The sequence below is a fragment of the Nematolebias whitei genome, chromosome 10 (genome assembly GCF_014905685.2).
Source record: "Nematolebias whitei isolate Nwh7 chromosome 10, NemWhi1, whole genome shotgun sequence".
Lineage (NCBI taxonomy): Eukaryota > Metazoa > Chordata > Actinopteri > Cyprinodontiformes > Rivulidae > Nematolebias > Nematolebias whitei.
The window spans coordinates 13,159,453-13,159,735 of NC_056507.1; the positions used below are offsets into that span (position 1 = coordinate 13,159,453).

The 283-nt window shown below is 28.6% G+C and overlaps 1 protein-coding gene across 1 annotated transcript in view; it reads left to right on the top strand.

Moving 5' to 3' along the window:
- The window catches only part of anpepa (alanyl (membrane) aminopeptidase a), a 28,306-nt gene that overhangs the window by 2,666 nt on the left and 25,357 nt on the right, over positions 1-283 (top strand). The gene's annotated exons all lie outside the window — the stretch shown is intronic.

Below are 283 nucleotides of genomic sequence, written 5' to 3' on the forward strand. Positions count from 1 at the left end.
GTATGGTTTAAGGGTCTGTAACAGCCATTTCTTCTTCTTTGCACATTAAATTGTTTATGGAGCCACAAAACCTGCTAAAACTGTGATTATCAACTGGTGGCCCATGGCCCACTTTAAGCTTGTTGGAGGGAGCTTTTCCAGCCAGTAGGTGTGATATTATGAAACTAAAATATCAAATTATTATTAATATTTATTGATATTTTTATATTTTAAGTCAAAAGAAAAGACTGGATTTATGTAAAGAAGAAATATATATATATATATATATATATATATATATATA